Source organism: Hemibagrus wyckioides, unplaced genomic scaffold (genome assembly GCF_019097595.1).
Source record: "Hemibagrus wyckioides isolate EC202008001 unplaced genomic scaffold, SWU_Hwy_1.0 Contig5, whole genome shotgun sequence".
NCBI classification, from domain to species: domain Eukaryota; kingdom Metazoa; phylum Chordata; class Actinopteri; order Siluriformes; family Bagridae; genus Hemibagrus; species Hemibagrus wyckioides.
The window spans coordinates 133027-139216 of NW_026690807.1; the positions used below are offsets into that span (position 1 = coordinate 133027).

General features: G+C 44.8%; 1 non-coding gene and 1 pseudogene across 1 annotated transcript; both read right to left on the minus strand.

Moving 5' to 3' along the window:
- Nucleotides 1-1698: 1698 nt before the first annotated feature.
- On the minus strand, nt 1699-4150 carry LOC131350595 (uncharacterized protein K02A2.6-like; annotated as a pseudogene).
- Nucleotides 4151-5515: 1365 nt separating this feature from the next.
- On the minus strand, nt 5516-5587 carry trnac-gca (transfer RNA cysteine (anticodon GCA)). Its single transcript has one exon. It is a non-coding gene; the product is annotated as a tRNA-Cys (tRNA).
- Between the last annotated feature and the right edge of the window lie 603 nt (nt 5588-6190).

Here is a 6190-nt window from a genome sequence, read left to right on the forward strand (position 1 = left end):
TATGTCCAACATTCTCCTACCAATATACTCACTCTCCCTCCTCTGGACATGTCCAAACCATCTTAATCTGGCCTCCCTAACTTTGTCCCCCAAATATCCAACATGAGCTGTCCCTCTGATGTACTCGTTCCTAATCCTGTCCAACCGTGTCACTGCCAAAGAGAACCTCAACATCTTCAGCTCTGCTACTTCCAGCTCTGACTCCTGTCTCTTCCTCAGTGACACTGCCTCTAAAACATACAGCATGGCCGGTCTCACCAATGTCCTGTACAACTTCCCCTTGATTCTTGCTCTTACTCCTTTCTAAACTGTATCTTACCGCATCTAGCTCCACCCACTTTTACTTAGTCAGAGTCATGTCAACTGTTCTGTTCTACCTCCTATATATATAACCCTGTGCTATTTCTCACACTTCATGTCCCAGCTTGGTCATAAGAACTAATATTAAGATGAACATACCTAGAAGAAGCATTAACAGTAAAAGATTAAAGATCAGCATGATAGAGATGGTAATCTGCTGAAAGATAAAGCTGAAGGAGTTTACTGTCATAGCCTGTGGAGCTCCACACTTCCTGCAGCTGACACTGTTGATCAGAATATGTCTCACCAGGGGGCAGAGTGATGCCAGGGTTTTTTAGATGTAATGTTTTAGTTGTAATTACTGCATCACACTGAATGATTGACAATGTTATTTTATGATAACTTAGAAAATATTCTTCACTAGATTATACTACACCTCTTGATTTAGACACTTCTGAATGTTGTGAATTGTTGACGACAAATCTTAGTTTGTTTTTATACATGTAAATTGTTGCGTCTGCACAAAGTGACCATGTACTGTTTTTAATGATGAGACTGACAGGAGTTTTTCTATAACACAACTTTACTGCTTATGCACCGGATACAAGAGGGGAAAACATTGTTTACACCTACTGCGCATATGTAATAAAACAGAGAATCAATACGGAGTGCCGTAAGGCCAAACTGTGCAAAATTTTGATAGCAATACACAACATACTCCTTCCCTTTTACTTTAAACATCAACCTCAACAAATACATTTTTTTTAAACATATATATATAAAACTTCTAACACTAGGGGAAAGACGGTAGACTGCCTTGTTTCCCTGATTGAACCCTGGGGATTATTCTGCCCCAACATTGTGGGTCAACCACTAACTAGAGATCTAATCTTTGTGGTGGTTTCCACACTCTGGTCGGATAACGATGAAGATCAGACACGGGAGGTGTTGTTACAACAGTGTCTGTTGTCACTGGTGTAGGAGATATATTCTCGGAGGGAACAGCTATCTGACTTTTATTGGAAAGTGGTGCGGGCAAGATTTCTAGTACTACATCCCTACCAGAGTCAATGTGAGACGTGTGTTGTTGTTGAAATTCCCATTCACTGGGATTATCACTGGAGATTGCTGAAAACAATAACTGGTCAACGTGTCTCCTCCATGTCTGATTGTCCTTAGTTTCAACAATGTATGAAACAGGGCCAGTCTGTGCAAGAATGTTTGCAGGTACCCACTTTTCTCCCTTCCCGTAATTAAGAGCAAGTATGCTGTCACCTCTGCTGAAACTCCTAAATTTTGACTTACGTCGTCTCTCCAGCTGCCTACGCTGCTGTAACAGGACCACCTGTTTGGTTCCTTTTGGTCTCAACAGATCCAGTCTGTTGCGCAGTTGTCATTTCAACAGTGCTGTAGCTGGGGAGACTTTCGTGACTGCATGGGGAGTGTTCCTGTAAGAGAACAGAAAAGTGTTCAAGTGCTGATTTAGGGAACCCTTACCCTGAGATGTCTTTAGGGCCTTCTTCAGAATCTGAACAAAACATTCTGCCAGGCCATTGGTGGATGGATGATACGGTGCAGATCTTATGTGTTGAATCCCATTCACACACAGGAAGGACTGAAACTCTTCTGACACCAGTTGAGGGCCATTATCACTTACAAGCTGCTGAGGTAGTCCGAAATGACTGAATGTGGATCTAAGCTCTTCAGTGGTTTTCTCAGAGGATGTGCTGTTCATAACTGCTACCTCCGGCCATTTGCTGTGAGCATCGACAATCACTAGAAACATGTGACTCTCTATTGGACCTGCAAAATCTATATGTATTCTTTGCCATGGCTCCTCTGGGAAGTCCCATGGGTACAATGGGGCCATCTGTGGCATGTTTCTTACATTTTGGAAATCTGGACTTCCCTTTGCTTCCTCTTCAATCTCTGCATCTATCCCAGGCCACCAGAAGTAGCTGCGTGCCATCTCCTTCATCCTCACTACTCCCGCATGTCCTGCATGAAGTTCCTTCAGCAAAATGTTCCTCAAAGTCAGGGGTATAACAACACGATAACCCCATAGTAAGCAGCCAGACTGTACAGTTAGTTCATTTTGCCGAACCAGATAAGGTTTTAATTTTTCTGTCATCTCTCCTCTCTTGCCTTGAGAGATCCAGGTCAAAACTTCTGACAAAACTGGGTCAGTTCTGGTGAATCGTTTCACTTGAGCCGCCGTGACAGGTGCACTTTGAACTTCTTTGAAGTAAAAGATGTCAGCTTGACCACCTTCTGATGGTGTGTCCGGCAGGGGCAGCCTGGACAGTCCATCTGTGTTGCAGTGCTGCTCAGATCTCCTGTATTTGATGTCGTATTGATGTACCGACAGGAACAGAACCCAGCGCTGCATGCGATTTGCCGCCAGTGAGGGAATGACAGTTTGAGGGCCAAAGATAGAGGTAAGTGGTCGGTGGTCAGCAAGTAGAGTGAATCTGCGCCAGGACAAGTATTGATGAAATTTCTTGACACCAAATATGATCGCTAAAGCTTCTCATTCAATTTGGGCATAATTGCTCTCTGCTGAGTTCAGGGTCCTTGACGCAAAAGCAACTGGTCTTTCTTCACCGGATGGCATTGGTATAGAAGGGTTATAATGTGTGAGGGCCTTGGACTATGTTAATACACATTTCACATCCCTGAATGCCTTCTCACATCTGTCGGACCATTTCCATTGTTGGGACTAGTTCAACAGTTTGTGTAGGGGACGAAGCCTGCTGGCCAGGTTTGGCATGAACTTTGCGTAGTATGTCAGTAGTCCCAGGAATGAGCTCAGCTGGCACACATTCTTTGGGGACGGTGCATCCATAATAGCTTTTACCTTAGATGGAGCTTTATGGAGACCAGCGCTGTCAATTACGTGTCCAAGATATTCGGTGGGTTTGAAAAATTCACATTTGTCTTTCTTTACCCGGAGACCATGCTCTTTTAGCCGCTGTAGCGTTGTATTTAGGTTATGGAGATGATCCTCATCATCTTTCCCTTGATTAACAGGTCATCCAGATAACACTATACTCCATTTAGGCCACTCAGGATCTGGTCCATGGTACGTTGAAACAATGCTGGAGCCGAAGTTATTCCAAAAGGTAGCCGCTGATATCTATATAGGCCCTTGTGTGTCACGATGGTCAACAGCTCTTGGGAAGCAGGATCAACCTGCATTTGAAGGTAAGCATGACACAAGTCTATTTTGCTGAATTTCTGGCCGCCCGCTAATCCAGCAAAAAGATCTTCAATTAACGGCAAGGGGTACTGTTCCACAGTTAAAACAGGGTTTATCGTAACCTTGAAATTGCCAAAAATTCTGACCGTTCCATCCTTTTTAATGCAGGAACAATAGGTGTGGCCCACTCACTGATGCCCACTTTCTTCAGTACTCCAGTGTTCTCCAGGCGGTCCAGTTCTGTTTCCACCTTAGGCTTAGTTGCATAGGGAACAGGGCGGGCTTTAAGGCACTTAGGTTTACTGTCGGGTTTAATGGCCAGCTTTACAATGATGTCTTTCATGTTCCCCAGCTCATCTCCGAACACCTCTGCATGCTTCCTCAGGATGTTTTGTAAGCTGGTAGACTCTTTCGCTACTAAGTGCACTTCTTGCCAATTTAACTTTATTTTCTCTAGCCATGCTCGGCCCATCAAATGTGACTACTACCTTTCACAATATATAGTGGTAATTTTACCTTCTGGCTGTTCAGCTTCACAGTTACATCCACCACCCCTAAAAGAGGCACAAGCTCTCCTGTGTATGATTTCAGAGTCAGCTTTGCTTCCTTGGGATGGAGGTATGGCCACTTCTCTCTGTAAGTTGACTCAGTCACGAGTGATACAGCTGCTCCTGTGTCCACCTGCATAGGGACGGCCTCCCCATTTAACAGTGGCGTCACCCAGTAGCCATCAGAATTTGAAGACACAGACATTATGTGTGAGAAGTCATTTTCTTCAGATTCATCCTCTTGTTTCCCTGTATTTTCTACTTGATTGATGTGTTTCTTTTTAAATTTCCTGACATATCCTTCTTTTTGTTCCACCTGTTTAGTTGGCTTTACTTTCTCATTTATGGTCAGCTTTTTGCTTTGACATGCATGCTCAACGTGTCCCTTTCTTCCACAGTTTCTGCAGTCTTTGTCTTTGAACCAGCATTCTTGTGCCGGATGACCACTCTTTCTGCAGCGGTAACATGTTCTCTTGCCATCCTGTTTTATTTTCTGCTCGCTCTAATGTAAGATAGACAGGTGTTCAAAAGGCTGCGCCAAGCGAACCTGAAGCTGAAACCTGCAAAATGCTGTCTCTTCTGCTGCCAGGTAGTCTACCTTGGCCACATCATCTCAGAGCATGGTATAGCCGCCGACCCAGAGAAGGTGCAGGAAATTCGAGAATGGCCACAGCCTGTGAGTGTTCACAAAGTTCAACAGTTTGTGGGTCTTGCATGCTACTACAGGCGGTTTGTCAAAGATTTTGCTGCAGTTGCAAAGCCCCTTCACAACCTGTTGAGGAAACATGCCCAATTTCACTGGACCCCTGAGAGCCAACAGGCATTTGATGAGTTAAAGAAGCTGCTCACTACCACCCCCATCCTTGGCTACCCTATGGACATTGGTGATCTTGTTCTGGACACAGATGCTAGCAATTTCGGAATCAGACCTGTGCTTTCTCAAGTACAACAAGGGAACTGCGTTCTGCTCAGACAGCCGATCCGGAAATTGCTCCCATCAAGAGGTGGATGGAGGAAGCCAATGAATGACCTTCCTGGGAGAATGTGTCCCCCTATGGCCCAGCAACAAAAGCCTACTGAAGCCAGTGGCAAAGACTGTACCTGAATGAGGGCCCTGAGTTTTATCCCCAGATAATCCTGCCGCGAGTTTTCCAGGAAGATGTAATGCGCCAGATGCACGAGGAGCCAGTGGGTGGACATTTCGGTGTGGAGTGAACATTGTCTTGGTTGTGGACCAGGTATTGTTGGTACCAAATGCGAGAAGATGTTTCACTTTGGTATCGCACACGGGTCTGCCATTATGGGGCACCACTTACACTCCATAGTGACCAAGGCACCAATTTTGAATCAGAGGTCTTCCAGAGCATGTGTGAGTTGCTAGACATTGACAAAACCCACCGAACACCTTTCTGACCTCAGTCAGATGGACAGGTTGAGCAATTTAAAGGTACTGCAAAGCAAATCCATCAGGGGGCACCTGGATTTGAACCAGGGACCTCTTGATCTGCAGTCAAATGCTCTGCCACTGAGCTATACCCCCACAGGTAAGTACTAGCAACTGACAACAGGTTGCCCTTTCAAAGCATTTTAAACCTGTCATTTTAATATTGGACCAAGGGTGCATAGATTAAAAGTCAATCTGCAGTTTCCTACTGCGATGGGATTATCTACACATGATATCGTTTGTAGGCTTGGTCATTTCCAGACAACTTTTAATGTTGTAAACTGTTAACCAGTTAAGGATACCTGAATCAGCGGATTCAGGCAGCGGTATGCGGATTCGTCCAGGGGGCCGTCTGATCCGCAATAAAATTCTCTAACGCACTCTGCTTGGTCCCAATGAAAAGAGTGTCAACTGGTCTAGGTGGTCTACTGGTGTGGGAATTATTTGTTACAATGAAAACAGTCCCTGCTGGTAGACGTGGCATAATGATCAGGGTAACATATTACTGTGAAGACAGTCCTTGTTGGTGCAGGGTGTGTGGAATTTGTTCATAGCAGACTCTGGGCACCTTAACACAAATCAGTCGCCCCTTGAAAGCCAAAGCCTATTTGAGCATCTTTGCTATCCAAGAGCATCCCTTCAAGGCCACAATTTACCCATCTTTGTAAATTCACCACGTTGTTTAATCCATTCCACAGA